Source organism: Sylvia atricapilla, chromosome 12 (genome assembly GCF_009819655.1).
Source record: "Sylvia atricapilla isolate bSylAtr1 chromosome 12, bSylAtr1.pri, whole genome shotgun sequence".
Classification (NCBI taxonomy): Eukaryota; Metazoa; Chordata; class Aves; order Passeriformes; family Sylviidae; genus Sylvia; species Sylvia atricapilla.
In genome coordinates, this window is record NC_089151.1 from 1,890,357 (window position 1) to 1,903,812 (window position 13,456).

Consider the following 13,456-nt stretch of genomic DNA (forward strand, 5'->3'; position numbering starts at 1 on the left):
CTGGCAGTAAATATGCCACTTTAAAAAGAGTCTGAGCAGATCACCGAGGATCTCCCCAAATCCCACGCAGCTGGGAAATGTCTGCTCCAATCCCTCACTCTGCCCTCCGAAGGGTCATTTCACTTCAGTTCCAGAAAGAAAAGAGATTTAGGGGGAGCTGCAAATGTTTACATCATAACTGGCAGTGGAGTTTTTGTTGGGTTTTTTTTCTTTAATAGAAGCAAAATAAGATCTGAAAGTTTGGCTCTTGTTGCCAGAGTAACGAAACACTGCTCCTACTGTCCCCAGCAGGATCCCATTAACTGGGAGAAATATGGATGGGGAAAACAAGCAGGGAGACACAGAGAAGTTCTAGGATTGCACAGCTCGGGAAAGGGCCGAAGGAAATGAATCTTCTCCCTCCTCCACTTGGATTCTGGAATGATGTCACCAGCTGGAGTTACATCCATCAGGATCAGAAGTTCGTGGTGGCTTCAAAGGCAAAGCAGGAGGAGGATGGCAGGAAAAAACCCGAGTGAGGAGGCTGAGCTATAAATCAGGAGCTGGAGAAAGTTCTAAGCCAGTGCCTGTCAATTAAAGAGCACTTAAAGGAGCAAAAAGTGCTCCAGAGAATTACCTGAATTACATTAATGAGTTTCTAACAGAAACTTGCACCAAAAAAAAAAAAACCAAAAAGAACCTGCTCTGGACATGATTCACAGAAAAAAATTCCCAAGGACAAGGAAAAGTGGAAACTTGACCCAAGTTAAAGAGCAGAGCGAGTCCCTCAGGGTTTGTTCTCTTTAACAGCTCCACTCCTTTGGGAAGATGTTCCCTGGTTTCCTGCACAGAGGAGGAATCCACAACCTGGAGCCGTCTGTTGTCTTTAGTTTTCCTTTTCCACCCCAATCTCCTGACAGGAGTGACAGAGCTCTGCTGAACATGAGGAGTTCTCCGTGTTACAGGGGCAATTTCCATGTGGAGGGGGAATATGAATCCCAGAATTTCAGCTAAAAATAAACATATGGAAAGGCTGAGGTTTGGAATGAAAACCATATGAGAGAACACCTGCACTTCTCCAAACACTCCTACAAAAGCGACAGGATACTGGTAGGAAAGGAATTAAAACACTCAACTCCAGCTCTAATCCTGGCTTTTATCTCCTAGGGAAAGTTCATGTCCAAAGAATCCAAAGGAACAGAAGTTTTATCTATTTTATTTCGATTTCTGGCACTGGGCAAGGTGAGTGTGGCTGTGGTGGTGATCAGAACTCGGAGCAGATGGGCTGGATATTAAAAGTGATCCATCATCTCCCTCCCCAGAAAATCATCTCTGATGTCCAAAGCCTTTTCCTGAAGAAAAGCAATTAGGAAAGCTGATGGATTTCCTCCATGGAGGCGGATGTTGTTCCACACAACCTCTGTCGTTTTGAAAATAGTGGGGTTTGAAAGATTGAATAAGCTCAGAGCTGCACAAATCAGCACCCTGTGATCCCCAGCAGGGCTCACAGATAAAGCCATGAATTATCTTCATTTCCTCCACCTGAAGCTACCTCATTTCTTCTGGAATTCCACACGTGCCTCCCTTTCCCCAAGGCACTAAGGGGACAAATGTTCCCAATCCCTGGTGAAAGGCTGGAGGATTGGTGCTTCTCTCACACTTGCAATGATGCAAATGCTCTTTTTCTAATTTCCAGCCATAAAATAGAAATGAATCCCCAGAGAGCGTCAGTTTGTTTGACTAAGTCGTGTGCTACAATTTCTGGGGCTGCACATGATGCTTTCCCAATTTTGCAGACAAATTGGTGATTCCTTGAATTAATTTCCTCCTTTATGGACTTGTCTCAAGTTGAAGCCAGTAGTAGCCTGACATGTAAGAATTGTACAAATCCTCCAAACATGGGATTTGCCAATGACATTCCACATTGAGCCCTCAAATAAAATCCTTTTTCTGGGAGGGATTTTTAAATTTTTTTTTTTTTCTTTTCTGCTTGCACGGAAAAGCACTCCCAGAGAAATTAGGATTTCAGCAGAGCACCAAAGCTCCGTTTCAAAGGGGAACAAAGAGGAATAAGAAGGGATTTGTTTATCCACTGCACTTCCTGCATCGCCTCGAAAAACTGCATCGAGTCATTCTAAAGCCATTAGGTAACACATCCACCCTGTTCTGCTATAAATCATTAAAATCTCTTTGCTTTGGGGGTGGAAAACAATTGGCACGGGCGTGGAGTGCCTGTTCTCCCCCGTGGATTAAACTCCAACCATATGTGAGTTGTCAGGGCAGTTTTACCCTTGCTGGGCTCTCCGAGGTTCTGCGCTCTCCTCACCCCTTTGTTTACCCTTTGTGCTCATTTTCCACTCCAGCCACACGCAGGGGATGGAATTACAGGAACCAGCCCATCTCTCAAGCCTTGGCTTTGCTGTAGAGCTCCAAGCTTCACCTACGTGGAGCTCCCAGCCACCCCTGGCCCGTGCTTGAACCTCGCTCTCCCATCCAGCAATAAATTTCTATTTTGCTACCAGCTGAGCCTCCAGGCCAGCCAAAGGTCTTTAATTCCCCTCTCCAGATTACATTTGCATACATGTTAAACTTTCCCAGCGTCATTTGAATGGTTGAAAAGGCATTTTGGAAGCCCTCTCCAATTTATTTTGTTTTTTTTTTTTCTTTCCCCTGCCGTGTGAATTTGAAGCAGACATCAAGGAGAGCTCTGGAAGCCCAAAACCCTTGTTTGCTCCGAGTCCACATCTGCTTTCCCCCAAGCCATTGCCAGTTCTGGAGCTCACTTTAATACCCAGCTGGGATAATGTAAAACGAGGATAGAACCTCAAATAAAGGCTGGGAGCACACAGTTGTGCTCAGGAATTGTTGTGTGCAGCCAGGTCAGCTTCACTCGTGTTCTGCCCACTGAAAATCCGGTCTCAACCAAGGAAAAAAGGGGGAAACTCCACCCCAAAGCAGGCCCTGAGCATGTGTGTGGCCACAAGAGTGGGAAGTGGAACCGAAGCTCACCAAAAGACACCTTTCAGAAGGTTAAAGTGCCTTATTTTTACAACCAACCCCTCAGTTTTGAAAGCAAGAAAGTGGTTTTCTCCGAGCAGCGAACACACAGCGTTCCCTGGGCTGCTGGGAATCTTCTCCCTCCACAACTCCAAACTTTCCTCTGTCTAACCCGTGGGAAGTAAGAAATTCTTTAATTCTTAACAGGACGCTCCAGTTCTTGGAGTAGAGAGAGAAATGCTGGACAAAGAGAGCTGAATAAATGGAATAATTCTATAGAAACCATCATTTCTTGGCAGCTTTGGTGGCCCAACCATCCATCAGGAGTGGGGCAGCAATAAAAGTGATAACCTGATAAGGTTATCCCAAAAGCTGTGCAGGGGGAAGGAGCACAAAGAGCTCCGGCTGACAGGGATTTGTGGGATGGGGAAGGAGTTTTGAGAGTGTCAGGGAAAGTTTTTCCTCCTCCCAGCCCATTAAGGGATGAATTATTTTGATTTAGATGAGTGGATTTTTTTTTTTTTTTTCCTCTTCACACATCCTGCAGTCTGAGCGTGTCTGGCTGTTTATGGAGATGAGGAAAAGGCTGGAAATGGGTTCAGCACTGGAGGAAAAATCAAAACCCACCCACATTTGGCCTTGCTGGAGTCTGGTGCGGATACAAATGAGAGCATTTCCAGCCCTCACATGGATCCAGACGCTGCCTTGGGACTGCAAAATGCCAAGATCCCCTTCATATAGGATTCCATCGAGCTCGTGCTCATAAAAAGCAGTTTTTTCATTTCTAACATGGAACATGCTGGGCTTTGGGTTTTTTTTTTTTTCCTCTTAAAAATCCTGCAATGAGTGTGAAAGTTCAGCAAAAGCAGCTCATGGAGAGACCCAGAGCGACCCTGGTCCATTCCCAGTTCCTCAGGAAATTCTGGGGATATTCCCCACTGAATTCCCAGTTCCTCAGGAAATTCTGGGAATATTCCCCACTGAATTCCAGTTCCTCAGGAAATTCTGGGGATATTTCCTCACTGAATTCTCAGATCCTACAGAAATTCTGAGGATAATTCCCCACTGAATTCCCAGTTCCTAAGGAAATGCTGGAATATTCCCCACTGAATTCCCAGCTCCTAAGGAAAATCTGGGAATATTTACTCCCTGAATTCCCAGTTCCTAAGGCAATTCTGGGAATATTCCCGCCTGAATTCACAATTTCTGCCCTAACACGAGGTGTTTTTGCAGCCTGTTCTCCTCCTGGTACCAACATTTTCCTCTGGAGCAATCTGGGGCTGGATCCTGCCAGGATGGAACAGTCCCAGCGCAACAACTCCAAACTTTATCCCTCAAAAATCACTTCCCAACGCCCCTTAAATCCAAGTTTCACACTTTCGAAGGAGAAAGGAGAAATGGGATTTAAGGAGAAGGAGGCAGTAAGTGCTATTTAAGCTTTTGTCATAACAAGGAGATAAAAGCACAGGAAAGAAAGGGATAAAAGACTCTCCAAGGAGATTTTCAGCTGACCAAGAATTCCCTCTGATCCTTTTATTTACCTACTTGGAGCTTTTTCCTGAATATATCACCGAGGAATCGGATCACACAAAGCACAAAGAAAGCCACTGTACAGTAAATAAGCCACAGAGGAGATAAGGCATGAAACAACACTGAAAAAGATCAATTTAAATTTTTCCCCCCCTTCTTTTTATGTGCAGTCAGATTAAAAATCTTTAGGAATTATTCATCCTAAAACTGGAAATAAATAATAAATCACTGGACATTTCAGAGTATGGCTGGGCAGTGTTATATAAGAAGAGTGATAAGAATTAATAATAAGATTTTAAACGAGATTTTAAAGTTTAAGTGGTGGCTCCCAGAACGGAGCAGGCAAAGAGTGAGCAGGGGAAGTTTCAAAAGGTTGGGGAGTCTCTGATTGTGAGAAATGTCATGTTCCAAATCCATGGAAATGAAAATTTCTGCCTATTTTCACCCTGGATGTGACTGATCAGGGGTTAATTCCGGGGCTGGAGTGTCCAGAGGGATGGAGCAGGAGCTGACTGGAATCCTGTCCTGAGCTCCTGCAGATCCCCCAAATCCACATTCCCACTGATTTTATAGGAACAAACCAACCCCTGCCCTGCCCAGGGCTGCTCCTGCTCCACCTGCAATCCCAAACCTCTATTCTGAGGGATCATTGAGCCCTCAAACATTTTTCTTCTGCTGAGGAGCTGATCTAAAGCCAGGGAATGGAGTTCCCTGGGAACAATCCCATTCCCAGTTTCCCCTTTATGCTGCAGTTGAGTCGCAGTTTTTCCCTGTTTTCCCCGCTGGAATTCCTGCTCAGCAGCAGCAAATCCCGGCATTGTCCTGCCTGTGACCCGCTGAATGTGACATTAACACATCCCAAATGTCAGGGGGAATTCCAGGGAAAATCAGCTCAGTGCCAGGCACAATGGGACTGATTTCATCTGAACCTCTGACACCCTCTGACATTTCCCCACTCGTGCAGCATTTTCCAGCCCTGTCACTGGAAAAATCCCCAAACCTTGGGGACATTCCCAGAGTTCCCCCCAGGCCATGCCCAGTTTTATGGACAAAGAGCCCCTTTGAGAGCTCCAGGCTTCAAACATTCCATGAAAAAGCTGCTGCTGCCATTCCTGAAGGGATTTCCAAAGTGTTTGGGCACAGGGAAATGGTTATTGTATAATATACAATTATATAATATATATATACACAATATGGTTATTGTATAATATACCTAATATTGTATAATATATCTAATATATTGTATAATAAATCCAATCTATATTGTATAATATATCTAATATTATTATATAATACAATAAATATTATTGTTCTATTGGCATGCATTATATATAATTTATTTTAATTTTTGTTTATACAGTATATATGCAATAATAGAATACATAGTACAATAATATTTATTTTATATAATAGTTATTTTATATAATATTTACTATATAAAATACTTGTTGTATATAATATTTATTATTATATAAAAGTTATAATTCATTGTATAATATACCTGATAGAACAATATTTATTTTAAATAAAAATAATAGATAATATTATCTATTGGAGGATATTAATTCTTTTCTATTATGTAAGAAATTATATCATTTGATATGCCATCTAGATTACACAATATCATATTGTTACATGAATTTTATGGGAGTTTTAATGAATAAAAAACCAGGAGAGAGAAACTGAGGGGTCCCTTTGCTCTTTCTGTACCTGACCCTGTGTTGGGAAGGAGTAAATCAGGAGTAAATTCCACCTGAGGTTTGCACCAATAATTAGCAAAACTATAAATTAAGGAGCTCATTATTACTAATAAACATGTGCAAAAGTATAAATTAATAAGCTTATTATTCCTAATAAACATTCCTTCTTCAGACCAATGCATGCAAGGATGAAATGATAAAAATTCAGTTTGACATTGGAAAAACCTCATCTGGAATTTCTGGTTTTTTACCAACAAGGGAAGTTTGGAATTATTTTAGATGCCGCAAAACAAAAGCCCAAAGGGCTCAGCACTGAAAGGGGAGAAAGGTGCACGTGGAAATACTTAACGTGGATAAATCCTTAATAATTCTACTCATGGCACTGGGAGAAATCTGGGAATGTTTCCACACAACACGTGGGAAGAGCGGATCCCAGCGCTCACACAGAAATCTCCGGGAGGGATCCAAGAGTCAGGAGGAGAGCAGGGACAGACACTCCACCAAAAGGGATTAAGGGAGAAAATGAAAAGTTTGAAGCCCTCCCTGGATACATCCAAGGAGATCTTCAGGATCAGAATTCCGGTGGAATGTGGAGAACTCCAGGAAAAATCAAACCTTGGAGGCTGCACCGCCACGCGCCGCCGTTCCTGCACTGACACAAAACCCGGGATAAAAACCCTCTCATTCCCTGGGAAGGTAAATCCAGGATTTCTCCTCCAGGGAATGGGATTGCTGTCCTCATAAACAGCTGAGAAAATCCACGGGTGTGATGTGCAGGAATTATTAACGTAAGATAATTCTGCAGGAGGGAGAATTCCAATTTATTTTTGTTGTGTCGGACTCTTTAAGGCTTAAAATAGAGGGGGAAAAGTTCTGTTCATAGAAACAATTTCAATAATTACAATAATTAAAAATTTCAAGAATCGCACTTCGTTCTAAATGGAAATTATTATGATAAATAATTAATTTTAAATTTAAAAACTTTATTCCTGCACAAACTTAAACCACTTGAGCAGCAGCCAAGAGTGCAAGGAAAGCAACGTTCCCCTTCCAAAGCTTCCACTGGAATAACTGAGATATCCCGAGAAAAATCGAAATAAATCATATTTATCACCAGAGGGGCAAAAAAAAAAAAAAAAAAAAAAGCAAACATCCATTTTCATGTTTTTCCTGCGGCTGGAAATGAGATTTGAGCCTGAAAAAGAACAAACAATCGCGGGTTTTCTGTCTAAATCTGTTTGCTCGCTGCTTGGGAACTGGGGAAGGATTTTATCCAAGGAAAACAAAATCCTACCAAGCCAAAGGGTGAGGGAGCCTCGAGCCTGGGTGATGCTGAGGGTACAAATCATGTGTAATTCCCTGGAAATAAAGAATTCATTTCTTTTACAGCCCAACATTTCTCACGCTTATCCCACATTTTCCACATTTCTGGCCCCGATCCCGCTCCGAGCCGGAGCACAAGTGGATTTTGGCCACCAAGGAACCAAAGGGAGCAGTGCCAGGAGAGCCAAGGCAGGGTTAAAATCCTCATTTGGGATGTTTAGGAAGGGTGGGTGATTTTGCTTTCAAATTGAATTCGATAAAAATCTCTCGTAGACCTTAAAAGCAGGAAGAAAAATGAGTAATAAGCTGTTAATTCCCTCCGTTTTTCCAAGTTTTTACTCGCTCAGTGCTAACAAAAGGGAACGGTTCCCGAATTTCTTCACTGAATTATTGTGTCTGTTGGTCGCTTCTGACTTTAAGTGCTAAAAAAGATCAGATTAACAATTTTGGGGCCATTTTTTTTCCGACTGTGAAAATCCTGTTTTCAAATCCCTTCCCAGCACTATCAGCTGTTTTTATCAAAAGCCAGGAGCTTCCAAGGAGGAATATTTCAGGGAGTTTATCTCACACCGCCGCCGCGATTTATTTTTTAATTTATGAGGTGGCAAAACGACCCTCAAAAATGTGTTGAAAACCAGCAGGGTTTTGACCTATCTGCTTAATGAGTGACTTAATTGTTGAGTAATCCCGTGGCTGCCGTCCTTGTGATCCCAGGTAAATAATAGGAACTGCCCAGATACGGAATGTTCCCGGGAAATGTCCAAGATTTGGGAAAGCTGGCTCGGGATGAGCCGCGTGTTTGCGGAGACACGAGGACTTGGGGAAGGATCCCTCTGGGAGAAGCTGAGCTCAAGGAATGCTCAAAGGTTATGAAAGATCCGTCATGGAATGAATCCACCTGGATTTCTTTTTTTTTTTTCTTTTTTTTTTAAGTGGAAAATGTAGAATTTGAAATGAATCTAAAGGAAGGTCGGTGGGGTTTTGTTTTCCACAGCGATTCCGTGGAAAGAAAGAATTTTGTGGAAAGCTGGGAAAACACCACAATGAAAATTTCATTTTCATTTCCACAATGAAAAATGCGAAGTGGGTAAAATGAGAGAGGATTTCAAAGCCTTGAGCAGATATTCCAAAGGAAAGGCTCCGAATCCCACTCCTAGAATTCTTTAAAGGCAAAAATGAAGAGGAAACACAAATGACAAATGCAAAGCAAATAAAATGAGAGAGGATTTCAAAGCCTTGAGCAGATATTCCAAAGGAAGGGCTCTGAATCCCACTCCCAGAATTCCTTAAAGGCAGAAATGAAGAGGAAACTTTGAGAGGGAAATCTCCAACATTAAAATTCCGTGTTAACCACTCGCTTTGCACGAGCCCAGGAACAGCTTTGGCCAATATTTGTCAGATAATTCTGGGTCTGTGCAGTCCTTGCACTTCCCTGTCAGGAAGGATCTGGCTCCATTTAACCCAGACCCAACAAATCTGAGTTTGCTTAACCCCAAAAGAGTTTAACCCTGACCTTTGGCCACCTGCTCCTTAAACTCCGAGGGTTTCCCCGTCCTTATTTCCTGTTTTGGTTTTTTTTTTAACCTCACCTCACACCTCACTGCACACTGCCAGGGTTTTACAGACTCTGTAATTCTCTAATCCCCTGCTCCGTGTGGCTTTATTGGGATTGTAACCTTTTCATGAGCTTGTAAATCCTCCCTGTGACAGAAGGAATAAAACCCGAGGATGAAGATATTCCAAAGTTGTCGTGGAGATTTTTGGGTTTTTGTTTTTTTTTTTTTTTTAAATAAAAACATTTTGAAGCATTTCTTTTTTAGCTGGAAACAATTTTTTTTTGCCCCCCTTTTCCACGCAGCTGTCAGCAACTGCTCAGTGTATTAAATATTCTGCCTTCAAGAAGCAAATGTTTCGAGTTGAGATATTGAGATTAAACCCAAAACTCATTAAAAGACACCCAGAGCTGACCTGGGGCTATCCCTGCTCTCATTTGGTTCTCACTTCAGAAGAGCTGCCAAGAATCCATGAAATATTTTTCAAAATCTTTGGACTTGGGCTGATCACGGACGAGTTTTTCTCGAGGAGGTTCGAGCTCGCTGCAGAGGCTTTAAAGGAATTTGCACATCAAAAATCAATAATAAAACCTCGTCTATTGAAAGGGCACAAGGAGCATAAAAATCAGATTATTCAGCGAGGAAATGAAACATAGAAATTGCAAAATGCCAAATTTTCCACCACAAAAAGAAAAAAAAAAAAAAAAAAAAAAAAGGCACTTTGTCGTGTCAATTAAATGAAAGAATTAGAATTTAAAAGTCAAAATTAAATGAAAAGTTTCCTGTTCGTTTTCACCAGAACAAAGGAGAATTTGTTCAGCTGAAATGGGACAGTGAAATCAAACCCATCCCGAAGATTCTGAGGGAAAAACTGTCACAAATCTGTCAAGATCCTTTTGAATCCCAAGTATTTGAGCAGAGCCTGGGAAAGAGACCTGGGAGCAGAGAACTCTGAAAACAAGGAAAGGGGAAAATCCCAAGTTTTCCTGTGACTGACAGCTCAGGGAACTGTGGATTTTGGAATTCTTTTGGCTGATCACTCCCTGTAATTAACAGAGGGGGATAAATGGGAAGAGGGTTCAGAGTCATTCCTGTTCCTCAGGGATTGTGGGATCACGGCAGAGCCAAAGGGATCAGGAGTTTCCTCCAAAAGCACAAACCTCCTCTGGCTCCTTCCTTGGGAAAAGCAGGAGAAAATCCATTAAAAAATCAGAGAAAACACCTGAAAACGTGGACAAAAAAAATCCCACAATTTCTGATTTCTTATCTTAGTTCTCCACTATAGGGAATTTTATCCAGAATGAGTTTTTATGTCCTGGAATATTTCCTGTCCCCTCTGTTTTTGCAGGATCCTGTGAGCCTGAGTGCATCCAAACTTGGCCATTTTTTGGGGATAATAATCATTATTTCCACTACAAATCCAGCCAAAGGACTGCACTGGGAAGGAACTTTAATTAAGCAATTCCTCATTAATTGATTCACCCCTGGAATTATAATATTAGGATCTCGCATTCATGAGGAATATCTGTGATAATCCCTCAAGATTTTTTTCCTTGAGGTTTGTTAAACTGCAAAAGGTGGAGTGGAAATCAGGAATGGAGTAAAAATAAGTTATTGAGTAAAACACATTCAGGGGAGTAAAAATCATTAATGGAATAAGAATATAAATTAATGGAATAGACTTTAATTACTGTCTAATGGCAAATTAATGGATTTTAAATCCTGTAGCATTGAGCAAAAATTGGTTCTGCTTTAAAACTGACAATTTTATACTCCTTAAACTGCACCTCAAATGTTCTTTGCTCTTACTAAAAAGTTCCGTAAAATGTAAATTCTCCATTCAGCTGAAAGCAAATCAATTTTTATCTGCTAATTGTGATTATTTAATTTGTACCTGTAATGAATAATTATAATTAAATAAATCAACCCAAAATCTGCGTTTGACACCTAAAATTTGACAGACAGGGAAATAACCACAAGCCACAGGGTTTTCTCCTCTTTTCAGATGCTCTTAAATTAATATTTGGGAATATTATGGGACAAATCAGCACAAAGACACAGCAGTAGTTTTTAAAATTAATCCTAAAATGTTCCTGAAAAGCACAAAACTTTTACCTTCACGGAATTAATTCCACAGGGGAAAAAAATCCATGTTTTTAAAGTCAAAAGATCAGTTTTGCTTGTGTAAGCCTTGCTTAATTTAAATTACTGCTTTTAAAACTTCATTTTTTATCCTTCTCCCTCTGCTCACAGCACCTGGTCTGTAAGAATTGCTATTATCTGTATTTTTAACTGTAAATTAAGGAGCTTATTACTACTAATAAACACGTGCAAAACTATAAATTAATGAGCTCATTATTCCTAATAAACATTCCTTCTTCACACCAATAAGTGCAAGGATGAAATGATAAAAAATCCAGTTTGACACTGGAAAACCTCATCTGGAATTTCTGGTTTTTACCAACAAGTCGGTAAAAACTGGTTTTCTGTATTTTTAAAATTTTTTTTCTGTAATTTTCCCACAGCTTTCCCAATTTTTTTTTCCCCACAAAAATCCCTTCAGGGAACCAACACAGGAAGGTTTTATGCAGCATTTTTCCATGTCTTCTACAGCTTCATGAACAAAAACTCTTGTAAGAATGAAAGGGGTTTATCTTTTGTTTGATTTATCTAGTGGATTTTTTTTTTCTCCCCCTCTCCCTATTTTTTCTGAGGTGATTTGTAGGAACAACACAAAAAAAAAGGAAAAAAAAAGGGGGAAAAACTCCAAGCAGAGCTGATCTTCCCGTGCCAAGAAATCCCCTCCTCTCCCTCCCCGGGGCTCTCCCAGCCTCGGGAGCTCTGTTTAGATAGGGAAAAAATGAGGAACAAATGGTTCCATTTGTCAGAAAAAGGGAAATATTTCCAATCCTCCCCTTTTTTTTTTTTTCTATGGATAATGTGCATCCACACGGGTTTCACTGGCTCGGCCAATTAGGACAAGTGGTTCAAGATGCTCCTTTAATTTCTCTTTTGAAGGAAAACAATAATAAATTTGGGAGCCCTGGTGTTGTCAGATGAGCACGTTTTGCCAGTTTGAAGGGGTTTCTCCCTCCTCCCAAAGCCCCTCAGGGAATTTCCCAGGGATTTCATTGCTCTGGCTCCTGAGAGGAGGGACAGAAGGGTTTTCAGGGAATATTTGGGAATGCTGGAAGGTTGAACTGATAAAGCAGAGTCAGCTCGGTCTGGAGAGGGATTGAGGGATCTTGGCAGCTCCAGAGGGAAGCACAGGAAGGGGATCCCATCAAAATCCCATAGAAATCCCATGGAAATCCCATGGAAATAAGGGGGGTGTTGCTCCAAATGCAGGGCAAAAGTTCCAGTGAAACACAACGCAGGGATTTGCATCCCAGAGGTGAAATGGAAGCAAAGAAGCTGGAAAAGCTCTCCAAGATCATCAAATCCAACCACTCCATGCCAAGGGAATGGATCCATGACCCCAAATGCCACATCCACATGGAGTTAAATCCCTGCAGGAATGGGGATTCCACCACTGCCCTGGGCAGCCCTTTCCAGGAAGGGATTTTCCCTGATATCCAACCTAAACATCCCCTTCAAGTTCAAGCTGTTTCCTCTCCCGCTGTCCCTGTTCCCTGGGAGCAGAGCCCCATTCCCAACCGGCTCCAGGGAATTCTGGTCCCTCCCGAGCCCCTTTTCCCCAGGCTGAGCCCCCCCAGCTGCTCCTGGTGCTCCAAACCCTTCCCAGCTCTGTTCCCTCCACACCCCACACCGAATTCTGGATCTGACCATCAACGACTCCTGAGCCCAGAGAGCAGAAAATCCCAAGGAACTCAGATAATCTCCAAATCTTAAATTGCTTTAGGTTGGAAAAGCCCCTCCAAAGCCATGCAGTCCAACATTCCCAGCACTGCCAAGTCCCCAAGCTCTGCCTCCACGTGGCTTTTCAATCCCTGCAGGGATGAGTTTTGGAGCTGGAGCTGAAAACTTCAAGGTTTGATCCAGGTCCTGTCAAACCCGTGGCAAAATTCCCGATTTTCTGAACGGGAACGACGCGGAACGAAAGCGTGGATGGAGAATGTGAGGTGATGATGTTCATTCCCCAAAAACATAATTCAGCTGAGGAAATGAGGAACAGGCACACGAGATAAGGCAAGGAAACACAAGGTGCCCTTCCCAAAAGTTTGGTGGAAGCTCTGGAATTAAGGTAAAGATGGAAAATTGTGTCCTGTCCAAGCCCTGAGCAGCTTTTCCAGCTTTTCCTGCAAGGCTGTAACTCCATATTCCCTAATTCCTCAGCTCTGCCTCCCGAATCCCCAACTCCAAAAAATATTACAGGGAAAGCTGCAGCCACAGCTGAGATAAAAAATACAGATA

At 42.0% G+C, this 13,456-nt stretch overlaps 1 protein-coding gene across 2 annotated transcripts in view; it reads right to left on the reverse strand.

Annotated features, from left to right (window-relative positions):
* Nucleotides 1–13,456, reverse strand: part of BANP (BTG3 associated nuclear protein) — a 114,489-nt gene that overhangs the window by 9,147 nt on the left and 91,886 nt on the right. The gene's annotated exons all lie outside the window — the stretch shown is intronic.